The 21757-nt window shown below is 42.8% G+C and overlaps 1 protein-coding gene across 1 annotated transcript in view; it reads left to right on the top strand.

The window, feature by feature from the left end:
- Positions 1-21757, top strand: part of LOC124607039 (E3 ubiquitin-protein ligase HECW2-like) — a 194804-nt gene that overhangs the window by 40789 nt on the left and 132258 nt on the right. The window lies entirely within an intron of this gene.

Genomic DNA, 21757 nt, shown 5'->3' with positions numbered 1-21757 from the left:
ACTTTCCCATACACTACAGCACCATCAGCAAACAATCATAGACTGCTGCTCATCCTATCCATCAGACTGGTTATGTATAGAGAACAAGAGTCATCCTATTACATTTCCCTGGGGCGCTCCCAGTTTCTGATGGACAGTCATTGTCTCGGACAATGTACTGGGTTCTAATGTTTAAAAAGTCTGAGCCGCTCACATATTGGAGAATCTGTCTGTTTGAATATTCGTTAACAGTCTGCAGTGTGGCAAATGATTTCCAGAAATCTAAGGATACATTATCTACCTCTTTCAAATTCATCTGGGGTTTACAGGATACTGTGTTAGAAAAGGCAGACTGAATTTTTCCAGTCACATGGGACTTTCTGCTTGGTGATTCACGATTTCACAATAAACGCAAGCTAAGTATGGGGCAATGCCGAAGAGCACTTTCTCTAAAACTTAATTAGGATTCCATCTGGGCCGGGCAACTTACTTGTCTTCAACTTTTTCAGCTGTTTTCCAATAGCTTCTTTTCAATGCTATTACTTTCAATCAAAGTCATCATTGCACTTTCTCTTTGTCTATTCTTTCAAAACCTCGATCCAGCCACTTGACCAACTGGAACCCACAGCCTGCACCTGTTGTCCAAATTTGTCTATAAAGCGCTACCGTTGCTCCACGACTCAGAGGAAACTTTGATATTCACAATGTAATAGAACCAATATTAATAATAATGTATCATGGTTCTGTAACTGAAAAAGTATCAACTTGCTTTCCTTATGTAGACTGGAATGACACAAAGAGTTTGTACCCTTACACTTTATATTCAACACCCGATTTCTGTTAGACAATATGTATTTTTGATAGTAGTTTAGAGTTTGATTTTATGTTAATTATCCTCCAAGCTATAAAAAAAATTGTCAGTTTTTTCTCAACAAAATTATATAGCCCTTTCTTGTTCACTTCTCGGTAATAATAATTTAGGAATAAAGTTTCCATTTGTTTTTATGTTCCTGTCAATGACTCAACACTTTCATTATTCAACAGCAGAGTATTGTATTCCTGCAAAACATTGTACTGTGTAATTTATAAATCCTTTTGTTTGTTGGCTGTTGCAACACATCCCGTTGATTTGAGTTAGTCAGAACACACTTCATGTCATTTTCATAAGGCTGTGACGCTACTCAAAATCTAATGTGATCAGTACAAGACTGAAATCTGGGAGTGAAATGTAAGTAATATTTGAGATACAAGAGGGCTTTATACTTAACTGTTGGACTATAAACAAGCATTTACTTAACGATTGCTGAGAAGAAGAAACTTCAACAGAACTAAAGATAGATCCAAAAATAATAACAGCTTGTTTAATTTTCTTATTTGAAAAACTTTTGGTGGGAGGAAAGTGTAAAAGGTGGAAAATAGGAGACATACTTTTTCCCTACCATTCCATATCTTTCCTACTTAATTGTGGACGAAAAGTGAAGTGTAAAGTTAAACCATAAGAACTTTCATTGTGATTTCTTGCATGAAATATGCAGTAAACTTACCACTCTAGAAGGTAACTTTCAAGAACGTTCTTAATCTTTCCTACTTAATTGTGGACGAAAAGTGAAGTGTAAAGTTAAACCATAAGAACTTTCATTGTGATTTCTTGCATGAAATATGCAGTAAACTTACCACTCTAGAAGGTAACTTTCAAGAACGTTCTTAATCTTCCGTGTCATGAATTGAATTGATTGTCATAGAAATTATGGGAATCCCATGAGAATATGGTTGTTGTGCTTCCTGTGACCGAAGATTGTATTAGCACGAATGATAATTCGTGCCCCAGTTTTATAACTCTTATTAAACTGTAATCTATCTGTATCGAGAGCTCTCTTCCATGCATTACTGAGTGCGTAGCCTGTACCACTATTGAGTTTTATTTCCATGGCCCCCTTGAAGATTGAGCCCCAGTAATTTTGAATCATAGACCATATTCCATATTGGTCCAAAAGCTGTTTTGTACTTGAGGTTGCACTGGTATTCATTGGAGCACTATGAAACTGTTCCAATAGACTATGTCACATCTGCTATGGCATTCGTCGAAGTTATTATAAATATCTGGAACTCTGATGTCATGTCCATTCTAAATAGGGCACAACGAAAATGGGTGAAAAACCATTGCAATCTCGTATCTGTTTAAAAATGTTCCAACTTACTGGACATTGCTCAACAAAAAGGAAGCAATTGTATGTTCTGAGCTTCTTGTGTTGCATTAGCAGATCTACATTGGCATTTTTAGGAGTTGTTGACCTGGTATCATGTTCCTGATGGCTGCTTGTGTGAACACAGAGGTTAGATGGTGTATTTCAGTGTGGTCTTTATCCAACATGCTTTCAACTCTATGTCAGTGTGTTGAAAATGGACCAGATAAATACTGGTCTTCTACAGGCCAATGTGCCAGTAGTTGACCATGAGGATTTACATTTGGGTGAAACTGTTACCACTAAGAAGGAAGGAAAATTAGGGTTTAACATGTCAGGTTAGATTACACATTCAGATCTGAGAAGGAAATTGGCAGTGTCTTTTCAAAAAAACCATAGAAAACCTAAATCAGGATTGTCGAATGAGGATTTGAATTGCCATTCTTCCGAATGCAGGTTTAATGTCATAACCTCTGTGTCAACCCACTCGAGGTGTTACCATTAAGGACAGTTACCACTGTCACTGGCTTGTAAATGACAAAGATAAGAACTGACTAGCTTGGATTACAAAAACTGACAGGCAGACACAGTGAAGCAAATAACCTATAGGCCCAACATTGTTGTCGAAGTAACCTACGGATACATACAGCTGCGGATACATAAAGCTGCTGCTACTACAACTACTACCATTACTACTTATATCCTATTACTGTTTTGATGACATCTGTGTTACATTAAGACTGTATTGTGGTACTTGCTAGATACTTTGAGTTAAATATATTTTGAAGATATTGTTAGTCTACCAAGGTGTCTGGAGCAATACATAATGATAATTGTAGATAGTCACCAGATATAGCCCATTTCCTTACTTTGTGCAAACCAATAATTTTTTTTCTGTCTGCAGCATGTTACCGCAGACTGCTGTATAGTAAGATTAACGACAGAAGAACTTAAGCTGTGTAGCTGAGGTCACTGACACACACTGAGTGGTGGTGCTTGACTCAGGAGGTAGGCAGTTCAAATCTTAGATATGGAAGAAATGTTCTTCACCAGTATTTGGTCAGGAACGGGAGAAGAGATGGTGATGTAAAGCTCTTAATCCTCAAACTTTGCACCACTGCCTTGAGTTAAATTCCAGATCGCTCAACAGTGTCACACGAAATAAGGACACGTGACAATGTTCATGGTTGTCAGTCCATTGGATGGTGATGTTGCTCTTGGTGGTATCTTTGGTAGTATTCAAGAGTAGTAGGCTACATGCCAGCATGGGATTCTCCCACTCACTTCTCTCTCGTTAGCATTAGTAACCCAAACTACTACTTTTATCTGGCCTTTATCCTGGGTCTTCATGGGGTCAGCATGTTAATTTTTGGATTTGACAATGTTAGTGGTAGAAGGTGGCCCAACGTCCTTCCTACATCCACCCCTTTTCCCCAGGAAGCAATGTGTGTCCTTCATCTGTCTGCATCTAATGTTATCCTAAGTGAATGTGTAGGAACATTTTCTAAATGTCTGCAAATTGTGCGGCTGATGTGGGACAGGGGTACCAGCACGGTACTTACCTAGTTGGGTGTGAGAAAACACCTAAAACCTCATTCAGGCTGGATGGCACATCAGTCCCCAACATTTATCCGCTGGGCGGATTCATTCAAGGCTGGTGTGCCTCCCCAAATCACAGAAGCAGTGTGCTAACACACACAGCTGTCCAGGCAATTTCATTAGCAACACAAGACATTATTTAAAACTCCACATGCTCTCATCAGCCACCTACACTTATCATGAACATACTCGTTTTACGCAAAGGAAATATACCAATATGTCTCCAGTCAAGAATGTCAATAACTTTAATTTAGTGACGAGAAGCAAAGTAAATTGTACCAACTTAATGATTTCTTGGACGTGAAAATTATTGACACTAGCAGTTTAAGAAGTGGAACAGAATAGGAAACGAGCAGAGTTCTTACAGCTAAATTTGTCCGACTGGAATAGCCTATACTGTAAGTTTCTAACTAATGAGAGAAATAATTGGGCAAATTATTTACAGATATGACTATCTCTGCTTGGAGCTTGTAGAATGAAGTATCATTCACTTATTACTGTCCTGACATCAGACTGAAACATCACCATTGATACCCCCTCTCCCTTGCAGCTTTCTTTGCTGGGGAAAAGTATCTCCTCTGTTCGCTTAGGCTGCATAACAATATTCGAAATCGTATGATTTGATGGAGTCGACGGTCTGTTACGTTAAAGAATCTCATTATTTACATTTAAATGGGCTTGTTTCCCCAGGTAGGCGGGGCGAACGATCGCACAGATTCAAGGAAATGGCACCAATTATCGACCGCACGAATTTTACGAGGCAGTGTGACTTTAGTATAGCGGAGTTATGTGGTGCGGCAGGTGCAGAAGCAACGGCAGATGGTGGCTATGCGGGCACAGCTGCTGCTTCGCACTCTTCCCCCTTTGTCCTGATGGTCAGTAGTCTTAACGACATTAACGGTTACTTGTCCTGACGAAGCTAGTGTCAGAAGTTATCTGGATTCATTCTCGACGCGGGCACCTCGATCACTACCACAGTCTTTCGAAATCATCATTTAGGAAAAATCAGTTTTTCACGTTAAAAACAGATGACACGGCAATTTCTTTGAAAATAAATTGAAATATACGAAAAAGACTTGATACAGAATTATGCACCTGCAAGCATGTTACTAGCAAAGAAATAATATTCTCTATCACTGTGGTTACCACTGACGTTACTTGCTCGTGATACAAGCATAAGGCGGTGGTTTACCACACATGTTTGGATTGGAGTTACAGTTTACGTCACGCAGAATCAAAAAATCAAAACATGAATATATGACACAAAGTAGAAATATCAATGAAGTGAGATACTCAGAAATATATTTTGATCACCAACATACCGTACATTGACTCCAAGTAACATGACTAGGATGCGGGCGTACGGTCGTCCACAAACGCTCACCAGCTTTTCAGTGTCGTTAAAACGCTAGTACAGCCAGGCAGACATCTTTCAAACCTACCGCTAATATGGCGGACCACTACAAAGTGTTGTCCAAGCTCTGCATTTATTAACAGTGCATTGTAGATGGTGGCCATACAGATCCATATGAAATCGGAGGCAGCAAATAGCTAATGCTCTCCATAGTATCGCCAGTGAACAGCTGTTAACTAGATACGTCTTTATACCCCACAAACGAGCGACGGATCGCTGTGATACGTCGCATGAGCGATCGATCGCTTCGTAGATCGCACGTGTGTGTGTGTGTGTGTGTGTGTGTTTTGGGGGGTGGGAGGAAATCGCAGCGATCGGTCGCATTTCCCATGGAAATTCCAGGCAATCTGATGGACCTCACACGTTATTCGAGCACGCAATATGGCTGCTGCCTGGTTAGTAACTATGTGTGACAATGAGTAAGAACTTTACGTTGGAGTTTATAGTTATTTAGAAATCACGAACCAGTCTGGGAAGTGAAGCTAAAGGCAGAGTTGCCATACATTTGAAGAAACGCAACGGTACCAAATAAATACCTCCAACCCCTTCCCATGATTTTGCAGTGATCAGTGTTTTGAAGCTTATGCTGTAGAAGTATCACTAATGGGAAGTTTATATTAACAGACACAATACTGAGCTCCATCTGATTTTGGACTTTTTTAACCAACAATTACTCCCGATATTAAAGTTTTTAACTTATGAACAGAACGACATACAGTAGTATTAAGTGTATCTTTTAATTTAAATGTTTAGGGCAGTTTTATTATAGTGACACAGCAATACTCAAATCCCTATTCCCTTTATATAAACCAGCTCTCCCTCGTACAATTTATATGAACAGTTACGGTAATTGGCAGTCCTTCTACTGACAACATGTTAGACACGTCGAGATTTCAAACAAATGGTGTAAATAGTTACCGGTAAACAATGGAGCTAATGAATGAAAAAAGAATTGCGGGCTAATAAGTGAAAAATATGAATTATTAGCACACTGGAAAGAAGTACACAACCTACGTGGCGTCAGTGAAAAAATGTAACTTATTCTGTGAAGTGACCTACAGTTCACAAGAAAAGTGTTTCAAAACAATTTTAATAAATTATAATTCCAACATTTTTAAATTTATTTTTGTGTCTATTCGTGGGGATGCGGAGATGAATTGCAACAGCAGCTAAACATAGCAGTTATTTTCCTTAGCACAATTTCTCTTAAGACGAATACAGGGGAGCACGTAGTACTGGTTGAAATTGTTTGGTAAATCGATCATGTGTGCGCGGTCGATGCGACGACCGATTGCGTGCCATATCGCATGCGACGGATCGCTGAGGCCCTACGAATCAGTGGTTTGGAGATTAGTGTAATTCGGAGGCAATAACTCAGACTATTATATATATGTACATCTTATCTGTAGACGAAAAGTGCTCGAAATTTGTGTACAATGAACGAACTGAATGGCATCGCACTCCCAACTACCTAACTTACCTGTCACTTGTCTTATAAACATGTGGCAATAGCCACAGAAGTTAACCCTACGATATGAACTCTTTACTCACAATCAGTAGGCGTCGATATTTTCCAACCCATAAAGCGCCTCTTACTAGTATGACTTAATTATACCTTTATGGTACTTACCTGTGAAAAGTGACTTTTCGTCCTTTGAGGTATTTCGACTTGCATCTGTAGAAGCAACAGTTATAACTAATTATTACTGATAAATAAATGTATAAATATAGGACAAATAAGTGTAACATTAATGTTGACTATAACGTCATAAGTAAACAAACAGCGTTTGTGATAATTTCAGTTTACTAACTGCGCAGTAGGCCATGCTCATTCACATAAATACTACAAGGTATACGATTATAATATTCGAAGAAAGATGATATCCATGTCGGTAAAACCATCCCGCTTCAGAAAAAAATGCCACAGTGCAATTACTCATCTAGTACAATGCAGATGTGTCGAAAAATAATTTATCGGAGCGAATAACAAGTATCAGCATTTGCTGTCTATTTTAATAGCTGTCAGTACTATGTACCCATCATCTGTTTAAAAAAATGCGTCTTCCTTGGAAATTACCGAATATTGGCATAGAAATACAATTATTTTATTTGTTATTATTTTTATTTATTGGCATTTGTATTTAGCCATTACAAAGTTCTTTTGTAAATACGTAAGTAAACCAATTCCCGATACAAACAGTTTCTTTCAACGAGTAAGTATCAGCGTCAAAGTTTCATAGACTATCCAAAACCCTTGTCGTTAAATGAATTTACGCTGAGTAATAGATAAAAATAATATGTTTCAGTTTCTAATCAGCCTGAGAAACATCTAAGCTTAATTGAAAAATGTGTTTCAAATCTCTCTTTGCAGGTGCTAAAAATGCGTAAAATACTTATTTTACCATACTTTTTTTCATTTTCTCATTTAAAACATCGTTAATGCCAACTTTTGTCTGCTTTTCTGCTGGAAATGTCGTCTGCATACATATTTTCCAGGAGTTCCTGTGTTTGACAAGGATGTTTTAGGCATAATTTCACTTCAGGTTACAGCACTTAACACCTTTTGGCGTAAAATACGACAAAATATTGCACCATTGTTTTTTTTACGTTCTTCTGATTGAACGTGGCCCTGGCTACTGAGGTCTCATGTTTTATTACTAGCGATTGCTTCAGATTTTTCACAGCGGGATAGGTTGAGATGCAGTTCACTCAGCTTCCCAATATCAACTGAAGGCTTACTTGAATATTCGTTAGTTCTGACTGTAAAGTGAAGGATATCAAATTCACATGTTTCAAACCTTTCTAGCTACAGTGGGAAACTTTTCGTTGTTTCGCGTCCCCGCAGGCAAATTCCACGCCGACTCGTCACGCTGACCAAATGAGCATCAGTGTTTAATAACTACTGATAAGGTTAAAAGTCTGGGTAGGCATACTGCCAGATGCGCTAACTTTAAACTCGTGCCGGAGGTTGCAAGAACCTGGAACTCCAGAATTTGTCTGGAAAATTAGAACGTTATTTTTAAAATAAAGTTAAGCTTGTGCTAGAGCTGTCGTTTGCAGAAGATTTTTTTAAAATTTTTTTTTAACACAGTTGTATGATTACGGAAGTGGAATTAAAACTCTAGCCAAGCTTACGTCGATATTACCCAGTTCGGTAGCAGAAAGTAAAACATTAATAACTGTATGAAAACTCTAAAATAGTCTCACGCTGGTTCCCCTCAACTAGTTTCATTTTCTCACTAGTTTGATTGACACGTTTCTTACAGACGCCTTCCATATGCAATAAATTGATCGTCATGGATGGTGTGAATCAATCTGACATTGTTAGCGTATTTACCTCTCATTTTGTATATTTGTAATTTATTTTCAGTGAGCTTGAAATAATATTTATTATGAATGGAAGACAGGGTTTAATATCCTGTCTCTATAGACGCAAACAAGACGGATAATTTTTCATATCTGTGGTCTATCCTTCCATTCCGTAAATAAATGATCCCGTTTCATATACGCATAAAATCTCTCTTTCTTTAGATAATGTAAGGTTGATCATATATTTTATTCAAGTCGTACGAATGAAGCGTCCACAACAATAATAAAGCAGGTGTTGAAAGCTTTCAATAAAGACTAGGAACACCACAATTACATGTAACAGCTCACCTCTTCTCCTGAGCTGGTAATGAAACAATCACAAACAGAAGTTTTTGTCAGAAACGTCCTTTCGTTGGCGACGACCATTAAAAAACTGAGGAAACCGTGCTATCAAGTTGGAAAGTATGCTATCGGTTGGTCGTGTCGTCTCTTTCGTAACAGCTTCAAACTGTCTCCCTAAATGATCTCTGAATAGAATACAAATAATCTAAAACTGGTATCAGAACGGAAAGATGACTGTCGAACGTCGAAGTAGTGGAAGCTGTGAAGGATATCGCATGGTCTTTTCAAAGGAACCATATCTCCGCCCTGGAATTTGCCTTTACTTATGGAGGGAAACAACAGATAACCGCCGAAATTTGGATTGCCAAAGAGGTATTTGTTCCCAGCTGCACCCGTAACGCCTGAGTCCTCTCATTCAGTAATAGGTATTTACATTGCAGCGATATTTGCTATTACACGCTTATGTCACATTACAATGCATATCTATTACAAGAGGTGTGTATTACACGCGCAAACAAAGTTGACGCTCGGCGCGGTGGCTGATGAAAGCGACCGTAAAGGCATTTCCCATTTACAGTTGCGCCCATCAGCCACCGCGCCGAGTGTCAACATTGTTTGCGCGAGTAATAAGTAACTCTTGAATAAATGAAGAAAAGACGTTCGCCACCAAATTAATGTCACTCGACGACTTCTCCGACATAGTAACCGTATGCATTACTCGAACTAGTTCAAATGGTTCAAATGGCTCTGAGCACTATGGGACTTAACATCTGAGGTCATCAGTCCCCTAGACTTAGAACTACTTAAACCAAACTAACCTAAGGACATCACACACATCCATACCCGAGGCAGGATTCGAACCTGCTACCGTAGCAGTAGCGCGGTTCCGAACTGAAGTGCTTAGAACAACCCGGTCACAAAAGCCGTCCCTCGAACTACTGGCCTACGCGTATTCACAGAAATGTTGTGTATCAAAGGGCACAGTTTCGCCGCTGCTTGCAGTACTGGACAGTAGCCTGAAGTAAATGTTGTGCTCCAAGAGTTCAAAACGGTTCAAATGGCTCAGAGCACTATGGGACTTAACAGCTTTGGTCATCAGTCCCCTAGCACTTAGAGCTACTTACACCTAACTAACCTAAGGACATCACACAACACCCAGTCATCACGAGGCAGAGAAAATCCCTGACCCCGCCGGGAATCGAACCCGGGAACCCGGGCGTGGGAAGCGAGCTCCAAGAGTTCCAGAGTTCCCATCCCACATCTAGGGGTGCTTAGGGTCTCTTGTCGCCACAGTTTCTTTCTTTTGAGACAGTAAATTTTATTTATTTATTTACTTATTTATTGATTCAGTTACGTTCATCTTTTCAAATATTTTTAGATAAAAATGAAAAAGAATAAAAACCTTTATAAAACGTTACGTAGGACATAGAAAACGTATTTAGTGTTCTAAAATATTATTAGGGCCATTGAAAAAGAAACGTGCCAGAGGCTGTAAAATGAAAACCGCTGAATAGATCGTACTGCCATTGTCTACGGAAGAAGGCGCGGTCCCTGTACGACCGCTGAGATTTCCGCACTCGCCGCTAGAGGGACACAGACGCACATCCACGTGACGATGGATCAAGCACATGCACTCGTCGACCGTCCACTGCACTCAGTAGTGCTGAAAACAGAGAAATGGAAGCTTCAAAAGAAGAGCAAATGGGCGTAGTGCGTTTCATAACAGCGAAAGGAGTGCGTGGAAAGGAAATTCGTCGAGGAATGGCACAAGTGTTTGGAGAACACTCTACGTTCCTTGCCGTTCCGACGCTCATTCGTTGGGGCAATGGTAACTCGCCACTCGCTGGTCTACAATAATGAGGGCACCTACCTGCTGGTTAATAATATCGCCAATGCCGTGTGCTGATCTAGTTTTTCCGTCATCGGCCAAAGACACTGGTTCTTCCTTGAATTGCTTGCGCCACGCCTTGACCGTTCCAACGGACGTGCAGTGCTTTTCGTGCACTTGTGCAATTCTTTGATGGATTTTCGTTCCGCGCACTTCTTCCTCTGTCAGAAAAGGCACTACACTCCTTTGGTCTTCTTTTGGAGCCTCCATTTTTCTGCTTCCAGCGCTACTGAGTGCAATGGACGGCCGACGCGTGCACGTACTGGTTCTGTTATTATTGTCAGGAAATAAACTTTTTTAACGAATTTTTAATCATTTCAAGTGGCACACAGATTAGCAAGAGACAAATATTGTATGTTGACTGTATTTCAGCCTTTTAGGTTTGATTTCGTATACGTTTTTTGGAGCGAAAGTTCCATCATCAGACTGTCGAAGAATTTACCTGGTTTTTCACCTGGTTGCGAAGAAAAGACTAAATTGCATATTAAAATAAGTTAAGAGAAAGGGGAATGGATTACAGAAATTAAGGAAGATATGAGAGAACTCCAAATTACAGTAACGTAGGAAACAAAACAGACAACCCCAAAATATTACAAGACACGCAAACCAGACTACAGAAGAAAATTAATAAACGAACTAAAGGCAGGATGACCTCAAACTGAGAAAGGAAAAAAAATTCTGGAAGAATGAAGAGATATTGGGCAGACAGAAGAACAAAAAACTCTTTGTACAATAATAAATTATAATAATCCTTTGTATCATCATTGTGTTATTGAATTGTACTATTGAATGATTATTGAACTGAATCGTGTTATTGAATAATAACAACTTTTTGTATAAGCCTTTGTATAATTGACTAGAATGGTCCAATGCAGGCCTAAAATAAATAATAAAAAAAGGGCGTGTAGCAGCAGTCAGTCGTATAGCGTCGGTTTTACAAATATTACAGAAGAAATATAGCAATGCAGGAAAGACAAGAAAACAGGTTCAAAATGAATTGAGGAGAGGAAAGGATGGAGAAACAACGGAATACGAAGAATTGAACTTGGCGCCCAATACTCTGGAAACCTACACGAGACGAGAAAAACTAAAAATATATTGATAAAAATGCCCTGGGGGGGGGGGGGGTATGAAATTTGTAGAATCCATATGTGAGGGCATGGAGGTGGGGAAAGATGTGACATCTGAAAATACTCGAATGGATAGTTATCTAGGTCATTAAGCTAACTGGCGACAGTCCAAAGGATGCCTAGATTTAGTTGAGTAGAACAAAGGCATAAGACATGTAAATAAAATAATTTTTTTAGTAGATAGATTTTATGAAATTACCAGTTTAATAAAAAATTAGAATAAGTAAACAACCTAGTAATCGGGTGGTCGAAGATAAAACTGGCACGTGAACCCCAAGTCTAGTGGAAGCTTTTACCGCACTTGTAGTCGCAATGTCTCCCCTTGTGTTTTCAAGAAGGTCCTCACGAGGCAATGTGGTGTCCTTTCCAGACCACACGGACGATTAAAATTCTTCAGCAGTCATGGCGTATCGAACAGATGTCATAAGGTGAACTGAGTGTGCGGGTGGAGCTTATGGGCTCTAATCGGCGAGGTTATCAGCGCCCTTATCCTCATTAAAACAAAAGAATGTGGATAAAATCTCGTATACTCGAATTGACCGTAAGGTTATCAGTTACAGCGTTCGAACTTAACGACGTTCGATCACTTTGCGTGGAAACGATTAAAGATCTTCGTTCTCCAGAAATTGCAGCTCCTAGAAGTGTGCAAGCCACTTCCACTCGCTATTGCCTCGTACTGGAATGAGTCATTTACTGACAAGAAGCACCTGCTTACTGATTCCTCGCACGAAGCCAGCTTGGCGCCAGTCCGGCTTCACTTGTCGAGTGTCCTGGCACTGTCCATACGGGCGACATACCCTACATGGTCAGCCTCCAATTACAAATGAGGAGCCAACAAAAACTGGTCTTACGCTGCTACAGGCGCCAGTAACATGATCGTGTGTAGGAATCGGAAATGGGTGCTCCCACCCCTCTTCACGTCTACATCTGTACTCCATAAGCAACCTTACGGTGCGTAGTGGAGATTACTTCTTTCCTTTTCCGTCTGCAGGTGGTGCGGGAGACGAACAACTATCGGGAATCCTAACTACTCTGATTTCTCTGTCGTGGTCATCTCGCGAGGTGTACGCTGATGAACCAAAACATTATGACCAGCTGCTTAACAGAGTGATAGTCTACTTTTGGTATGTAATACAGTAGCGATTTTGTGTGGCATGGATTCGAAAAGTCCTTGGTAGATTTCGGGAGGTAAATAGCACCAGTTTACGCATTTTTGGGCGCTGAATTGTCGCTCGATAGCGTTCCAGATGTGTTTCATCGTGTTAAGATTTGGCGAATTTGGTCATTCATCAACGTGAGTTGGCTAACAGGCTCCTCAACTCACCGTAGCACGATTCTGGCTCTGAGACACAGACGGCTATTCTGTTGGAAAATGCCACCGTTCTCGGGGAATACATCAAGCATGAAGGGACGCAGGTAGTTTCACGTTCACGTCTTATCGTGCTTTCGATCACTACCGCGAGTCCGATGGAAACCTAGGAACACGAACATCGACATGCTGGAACAAGAAACTGGTTCATCCGCCCAGACGACATGTTTCCATTCTTCCACAGTCTAACGTCGATGATCCCATCCCCATTGGAATCGTTTGGACAACATGGGAATAATCGTATTTAGGGTATGTCTGCTGGGGAGCCCAATGTTCACCAATGAATGCTGAGTTGTGTGCTCCGAAACACGTGTGAAAGGACCAGCGTTGATCCCGTGACGAAACGCGCTGCTGTTCGTTGGACCTTCTCTATCTTCTCTATCAGTCCTACCTCATAGCGATCCCAGATGGATGAGCAGTACTCAATAATCGGGCGAACAAGCGCCTTATAAGCCACTTCTTTCGTGGAGAAGTTATATTTCCTTAAGATTCTTCCGATGAATCTGAGTCTGGCGTTTGCTTTTCTCACTATCTGTTTTATGTAGTCATTCCACTTAAGGTTGCTCTGGACAGTTACGCCAAGATATTTTACGGCAGACGCTGTCTCCAGCTGTTTGTCATCAATAGTGTAGCTGTACAGTAGTGGATTTCTTTTCCTATGTATGCACAATATATTACATTTATTTACGTTCAGGTTCAACTGCCAGAGTCTGCACCATTCATCAGTTCTCTGCAGGTCGTTCTACAAATTCTTACTATCTTCTGGCGTTGCTACTTTGGTATAGGCAACAGCATCATCTGCGATTCTCATATCTCCTTCAACATCAACTAAGGCCTGAAGATAGTGCATTGAAGCGTCGAAACTGGCAGCTACACAATAAATGACAACATAAGGACGGCTGTAGGTGTATCATTTTCTTACCATAATGAACGGCCGTAGTCCCCCAGACCTCCTGGCGCAAGGGTAGACATACAGAAACAAGAGTGTGCATCTACATTTACACTCCGAAAGCCACCAAACGGTATGTGGCGGAGGGCACTTTACGTGCCACTGTCATTACCTCCCTTTCCTGTTCCAGTCGCGTATGGTTCGCGGGAAGAACGACTGCCGGAAAGCCTCCGTGCGCGCTAGAATCTCTCTGATTTCGTGATCTCCTCGGGAGTTATAAGTAGGGGGAAGCAATATATTCGATACCTCATCCAGAAACGCACCGTCTCGAAACCTGGACAGCAAGCTCCACCGCGCTGCAGAGCCCCTTTCTTGCAGAGTCTGCCACTTGAGTTTGCTGAACATCTCCGTAACTCTATCACGCTTACCAAATAACTCTGTGACGAAACGCGCCGCTCTTCTTTGGATCTTCTCTATCTCCTCCGTCAACCCGACCTAGTACGGATCCGACACCGATGAGCAACACTCAACGTCCAGGGCAAGATAGATCTTATGGAACTGTAGCTCAACGCAGTCCAGTACGAAATCTCCTTATTGTCCCCTTCCAATACATCTTCCCCTCCCCTTCTCCTGTTCAATTTCCTCCTCCCTCTTCCCCTTTTCCTTTGTCGTTCTTCATTCTTTCTAGCCTTTCGCAAAACTGCGCCTTTCCGGAAAAGGCGAACAGGACACATGCCCCAGCTGCCATACCGTAGTTACATTATTGGTCCCAGACTGACAAGCAGTACTCGAGAGAGTATTGTAAGTCACCTCTGTCGAGGGTGAACTACATTTCTCCAACCGTCTCGAGTGTTTTCGAACTTGATGTACACTTTATAACACCCATAGCCGAAATATACTATTGGCCATTAAAATTGCTATACCACGAATACACTACTGGCCATTAAAATTGCTACACCACGAAGATGACGTGGTACAGACGCGAAATTTAACCGACAGGAAGAAGATGCTGTGGTCTGCAAATGATTAGCTTTAAAGAGCATTCACACAAGGTTGGCGCCGGTGGCGACACCTACAACGTGCTGACATGAGGAAAGTTTCCAATCGATTTCTCATACACAAACAGCAGTTGACCGTCGTTGCCTGGTAAACGTTGTTGTGATGCCTCGTATAAGGAGGAGAAATGCGTACCATCACGTTTCCGTCTTTGATAAAGGTCGTGTTGTAGCCTATCGCGATTGCGGTTTATCATGTCGCGACATTGCTGCTCGCGTTGGTCGAGATCCAATGACTGTTAACAGATGGGGACGTTCGCAAGTCAACAACCATCTGCTCGAACAGTTCGACGACGCTTGCAGCAGCATGGATTATCAGCTCGGAGACCATGGCTGCGGTTACCCTTGACGCTGCATCACAGGCAGGAGCGCCGACGATGGTGTACTCAGCGACGAACCTGGGTGCACCAATGGCAAAAGTCATTTTTTCGGCTGAATCCAGGTTCTGTTTACAGCATCATGATTGTCGCATCCGTGTTTGGCGACATCGCGGTGAACGCACATTGGAAGCGTGTATTCGTCATCGGCATACTGGCGTATCACCCGGCGTGATGGTATGGGGCGCCATTGGTTACACGTCTCGGTCACCTCTTGTTCGCATTGACGGCACTTTGAACAGTGGACGTTACATTTCAGATGTGTCACGATCCGTGGCTCTACCCTTCGTTCGATCCCTGCGAAACCCTACATTTCAGCAGGGTAATGCACGATCGCATGTTGCAGGTCCTGTACGGGCCTTTCTGGATACAGAAAATGTTCGACTGCTGCACATTCTCCAGATCTCTCCCCAATTGAAAACGTCCGGTCAATGGTGGCCGAGCAACTGGCTCGTCACAATACGCCAGCCACTACTCCTGATGAACTGTGGTATCGTGTTGAAACTGCATGGGCAGCTGTACCTGTACACGCCATCCAAGCTCTGTTTGTCTCAATGCCCAGGCGTATCAATGCTGTTATTACGCCCAGAGGTGGTTGTTCTGGGTACTGATTTCTCAGGATGTATGCACCCAAATTGCGTGAAAATGTAATCATATGTCAGTTCTAGTATAATATATTTGTCCAATGAATACCCGTTTATCATCTGCATTTCTTCTTGGTGTAGCAATTATAATGGCCAGTAGTGTAGAACACGGCTGGTTTCTGTTGCCGGATGTGTGGCGGTGCTGGAGAGAAAACAATAAGGCAACAAGTACGTGAGTTGTTGGAGACTACAAGCGACGTTTTGTAGGGTCACGCGTCGCTCTGAGTGAAGATGAGCTGGCGTGGCGGAGCACGTAGCTCATCGTCTGATGGACGGCGTCGTTGGGCCCCTCCCATCGCTGCTTTGTATCTGCTCCGGGGTTGTAACGGCCGCTTTTCAGTCTCTGACCTTCGGCGACCCCCTGGAGGAGCGGTGCTTTGTTCCAGCGCGGGGGTGCGGCCTTTCCTCCGCTCTGGAAGAGTTTGGAAAGTCGCGTCCTCCTACGCCGCCGCCGCCGCAGTCGCCACCGACCGGACGCCGCAACGCGTTGCGTAAGCAGAGCTCGTGCGCATGCGCGGTAGCTGCCGGCCAGAGAGGCGCCGTGGCACGCGCGCCGCATCCTCCCCGGACCATTGTCTCGGCGCGGCTAACGGAATCGCGAGTACGCCTCACAATCCCGGCGAGAGGAACCGTGCGAACCCAAGGCCGCCACGCCGCGCAGCGCCGGACGCTGGTCTCGTGGGAGGGGCGTCTCTCCGCAACGGGATTATGCTGTACCTCCCGCCGCCACCACTACCTCCGCTCCGGCCAGCCACAAATCTTACAACAATCGAAGCTCCCTTGGAGTCAGGCTTCCATCTGCACGGGCACGATTGTTTTCTTACTCGCCCCTTTACAGATGAGACGCTACCATTCCATCAGAAATGCCTAGTCTTGTTTTTCGACTGTTATGTAGCAGGGATGACACCTTCAGCTGTATTTATAAACTACTGGCCATTAATACTGCTACACCAAGAAGAAATGCAAATGATAAACGGGTATTCATTGAAAATATATATAATACTAGAACTGACATGTGATTACATTTTCATTCAATTTGGGTGCATAGATCCTGAGAAATCAGTACCCAAAACAACCACCTCTGGCCGTAATAACGGGCTAGATACGCCTGGACATTGAGTCAAACAGAGCTTGGATGGCGTGTACAGATACAGCTGCCCATGCAGCTTCAACACGATACCACAGTTCATCAAGAGTAGTGATTGGCGTATTGTGACCATTGACCAGACGTTTTCAATTGGTGAGAGATCTGGAGAATGTGCTGGCCAGGGCAGCAGTCGAACATTTTCTGTATCTAGAAAGGCCCGTACAGGACCTGCAACATGCGGTCGTGCATTATCCTGCTGAAATGTAGGGTTTCGCAGGGATCGAATGAAGGGTAGAGCCACGGGTCGTAACACACCTGAAATGTAACGTCCACTGTTCAAACTGCCGTCAATGCGAACAAGAGGTGACCGAGACGTGTAACCAATGGCACCCCAAACCATTACCCCGGGTGATAGGCCAGTATGACGATGACGAATACACACTTCCAACGTGCGTTCATCGCGATGTCGTCAAACACGGATGCGACCATCATGATGCTGTAAACAGAACCTGGATTCATCCGAAAAAATGACGTTTTGCCATTCGTGCACCCAGGTTCGTCGTTGAGTACACCACTTCCGAGCTCATAGTCCTTCCTGTTGCAAACGTCGTCGAACAGTTCGTGCAGATGGTTGTTGTCTTGCAAACGTCCCCATCTATTGACGCAGGGATGGAGACGTGGCTTTTCGATCAGTTACAGTCATGCGAATAAGATGCCTGTCATCTCGACTGCTAGTGATACGAGGCCGTTGGGACCCAGCACTGCGTTCCGTGTTTCCTCCTGAACCCACCGATTCCATATTCTGCTAACAGTCATTGGATCTCGACCAACGTGAGCACTAATGTCGCGATACGATAAACGGCAATCGCGATAGGCTACAATCCGCCCTTTATCGACGTCGGAAATGTGATGGTACACATTTCTCCTCCTTACACGATGCATCGCAACAACGTTTCACCAGGCAACGCCGGTCAACTGCTGTTTGTGTATGAGAAATCGGTTGGAAACTTTCCTCATGTCATCACGTTGTAGGTGTTGCCACCGGCGTCAACCTTGTGTGAATGCTCTGAAAAACTAATCATTTGCATATCACAGCATCTTCTTCCTGTCGGTTAAATTTCGCGTCTGTAGCACGTCATCTTCGTGGTGTTGCAATTTTAATGGCCAGTAGTGTATAATGATAAACTCCTGCCTCCCACACGATCACCAGGTATGATAGACAGTTCTGAAGATGGTGTAATGTAAGACCGAAGTCGACTGCAAATAAAAAAGACCTATAACTACAGCGGATGGTGTCTTTCCAACTGCACAGAAATATGCGAGGGTAAGCCAAAAATTATCCGCAATGTAGCTATAATTTTTTATTGCAATACAAGTAGGATTCCTGAGTCCCTCAGAAAGGAGGATTTTCAGCTAAGCAGCGAGTCACGCATGCACCGCGTCCTTCACTTCTTGGCCCGAGGTGAACTGACGGTCCCTTAAGCCTCTTTGGGTGGACCAAAAAAGTGGTAGTCGGAAGGGACAAAATCAGGACTAGACGGTGCATGAGCCATTACTTTAGACTTGAGTTTCCAAAGCGTTTCAACACTGGGGACAGTCGTATGTGAACGGGCGTGCAGCACCTTTCTGACAGTAGTCCTCGGCGTTTGCTTCGAACTGCAGGCTTTAGCCTGTCAGCGAGCATCTCACTGTAACGCGCGTTGTTTATTGTTGTGCCACTTTGCTGATGATGTTCCAGTACTGGGCGTTGTGCGTCCCAGAAAAGAGTAAGTATTAGTTTTACTACTGATGGTTGGTTCTGAACTTTCTCCTGCTGAGCGATTGTGGATGTTTCCATTCCATTCCCTACCGTTTACTCTCCGGCTCGTAATGATGGACCCGTGTTTCCTCACCTGTGATGATTCTGTCTAAGAAGCCGTCACGTTCGCTACCGTACCGATCCAAATCCAAATGTTTTTCACAGATGTCCAAGCGCGTTCGTTTACGCAACATCGTGAGTTGTTTCGGGACCCATCTTGCACAGATTTTATGAACACAAATCTGTTGTGGATAATTTCGTAGGCAAAGCCATGAATTATTTGCAGACGATGTGTCACTTCGTCAGCAGTCACTCGTCCGTCTGCCAGAACCGACATTACGTGTCCTCTCAATGTTGTCATCGTTTGTGGCCGTCGATGGTTGTCGGGGCTTCTTCCTCATGCGTAGCACCTGTGCGCTTGGACGGACTGCGGTCCCCGATGCATCTTCCGACCACAAAAACCGTATCACCGCTCGTTGTTCCTCTTTGGTGCAAAACTTCTAATGGATTGGCCATATTCTATCTACCACAAAAGGAAGACATATACAGGAAGTAGGATCAAATTTTCATAACAGGACCACAACAGCATAACGTAAAAAAAAGGTTCAAATGGCTCTGAGCACTATGGAACTTAACTTCTGAGGTCATCAGTCCCCTATAACTTAGAACTATTTAAACCTAACTAACCTACGGACATTATACACATCCATCCCGAGACAGGATTCGAACCTGCGACCGTAGCGCTCGTGTTGTTCCAGACTGTAGCGCCAGGAACCGCTCGGCCACACCCGCCGGCTAGCATAACGTAACAGGATAAAGATCGGTATTGACAATATAAGAAGAGTTAAGTCAACATTGAGGATAATTTTTGGCTTATCTTTGTAGTAACAGATGTTATCCATTGGCTATCGGAAGATAGACGTACGGATGTTTGCTATGTCTCCCAAAATATTCACCAAATTTCCGTAGCACCAACGTGTCTCTGTTTGTGACTGTTGCAATATATACATCGTTACGTCTACATGGTCTCACATATCCAACTGAGCCGGCCGAAGTGGCCGTGCGGTTAAAGGCGCTGCAGTCTGGAACCGCAGGACCGCTACGGTCGCAGGTTCGAATCCTGCCTCGGGCATGGATGTTTGTGATGTCCTTAGGTTAGTTAGGTTTAACTAGTTCTAAGTTCTAGGGGACTAATGACCTCAGCAGTTGAGTCCCATAGTGCTCAGAGCCATTTGAGCCATTATCCAACTGAGAGAGATGGCGCAATGGTTAGCACTGGACTCGCATTCGGGAAAACGACGGTTCATATCCGCGTCCGACCATTCTGATTTAAGTTTTCGGTGATTTCCCTAAACTGCTCCATGCAAATGCTGGGGTGGTTCCATGAAAAGCCACGACCGAACTTTAATTATTCCGAACTTGTGATCCGTCTCTAACGACTTTGATGTCTATGTAACTTTAATCCGCAATTTTCATTCCTTCCTTCCCAAATCCAATTTTCTGTGAACTGATTTACCAATATCAATTTTCGTTGGTGATGTTGACACTCCAATATCAGGTACGGAAATGCGGTTTTGGCTGCGAGTTTCAGCTCCCACAATAAATTTTCGCTATACGAAATTTGAGTAGTAACTGGGTCGTCAGGGTGCTATTTGCTTTTTTTTTAAATGTCGGTTAATGAGGACAAAGCGATTTTTTATATGGTGAAGGAGAACCGGAAGTACTGGACTGACCAGGAAGCTTCTCATTTCCTTTATTTTAACGAAGAAAAGCGCATTTAATCTTTACTAGCTGTAAAGAGATATGTGAATGATGACACATCTGTTTCAATAGCAAATTAAACTGCAAAGCAATAAGGAAGCGTAATTGGCTAAATTGTAAACTCACTCTCTCTTTTAGTTGCAAAGGCTCTTGTACTCAAACAGCGGCTGGCGACAAATCACTTGCTAATTTTGTTCACTAAACTAGGTTTGTCTTTACTCATTCGAAAGTTGTTTGTGTGTTCCAAGTTTACAAAATGTTGCACCACTTTATATGTGACCTAACATACGGAGGGCGAAAATCGAATTTCGGAGCTTATTTTAGCTGTCACGTTTAAATGTTACGCGTGAATCGTTTGTACTAGCCTGATAGGTTTTCCGAGCCTCAGCTTGTAACCTCCACGAAAGGGAGCAAATCATATGAGTTCGCTGCTACTTTTACGCCTGTGGTACCTTGGTTTGTTTACGTTGTTACGTGCTATTTCATAATATGTACTCGTACTATAGTAGCTGAGCTTAAGCGTTCATCGTGATTTTAGCCTCCCGCGTTAACACTAGAATATGTAAACGCTTGAAAATGGCCTCAGAAATCGAAACTGTTTGTGTGACTAAAAAGAAATCTTAATAAATAATAGAGCCTGGGTGGAAAAATGTCGTCTTCACCTAGCAAATGTACGGCTGTGGTACCCTATATGAAGACATGGAAGATATGCTGTGGTAACTTCGCGATTTACGTTTTCCCGTACATTCGTCGGACTTTGGAACCTCTTTAGAAAAAATAAATAAATAAATAAAAGGTTCAAATAGCTCTAAGCACTATAAGCACTATGGGACTTAACATCTGAGGTCATCAGTCCCCTAGACTTAGAACTACTTAAACCTAACTAAGGACATCACACACATCCATGCCCGAGGAAGGATTCGAACTTGCGAC

The sequence above is a fragment of the Schistocerca americana genome, chromosome 3, assembly GCF_021461395.2.
Source record: "Schistocerca americana isolate TAMUIC-IGC-003095 chromosome 3, iqSchAmer2.1, whole genome shotgun sequence".
NCBI classification, from domain to species: domain Eukaryota; kingdom Metazoa; phylum Arthropoda; class Insecta; order Orthoptera; family Acrididae; genus Schistocerca; species Schistocerca americana.
The sequence above is the reverse complement of the archived record's forward strand: the minus strand, read 5'-3'. Positions and strand labels throughout refer to the sequence as shown.